The 572-nt window shown below is 38.1% G+C and overlaps 1 protein-coding gene across 1 annotated transcript in view; it reads left to right on the top strand.

Moving 5' to 3' along the window:
* LOC106878114 (ectonucleoside triphosphate diphosphohydrolase 8) overlaps positions 1-572 on the top strand; it is an 81,453-nt gene that overhangs the window by 3,010 nt on the left and 77,871 nt on the right. The gene's annotated exons all lie outside the window — the stretch shown is intronic.

Below are 572 nucleotides of genomic sequence, written 5' to 3' on the forward strand. Positions count from 1 at the left end.
TATATACATGTTTATATATATATTCATATTTATATATATATATATCAAGATGTGTGCTAAATGTGTGTATACGGTAAATGAGCATGTATGTATGTATGTATTTGTTTGAATTCACGAAGCATTGTTTACAATTGCATAGAGGAATAATGATACCGAATAGAGAGGATGTATGTTTGACAACAAACCCTGTACTTTTATGTACGTGTGCGCGCGTGCGAAATGGTGTGCATCCGTGCATCTATACATACATAAATACGCGGACAGTTATCATGTGCAAACAGATATACACCTGCACACTTACGCATTCACACACGCGCACATATGCATTATATGCGTATGCATACGTAAAGATATACATACACACACACACACACACACACACACACACACACACACACACACACACACACAAACATATCTTTTATTTGTTTTGGTCATTAGAGTGCGACCCTGCAGGGACACCGCCTTGCAGAATCATACACAGTACTTATTACTGCAACTCATTCCCTCTTCTTTTGACGAACTGCTAAGTTATGGTGTTGTAAAACACAAACGCCGGTTGTCAGCAGTGA

The sequence above is a fragment of the Octopus bimaculoides genome, chromosome 9 (assembly GCF_001194135.2).
Source record: "Octopus bimaculoides isolate UCB-OBI-ISO-001 chromosome 9, ASM119413v2, whole genome shotgun sequence".
NCBI classification, from domain to species: Eukaryota; Metazoa; Mollusca; class Cephalopoda; order Octopoda; family Octopodidae; genus Octopus; species Octopus bimaculoides.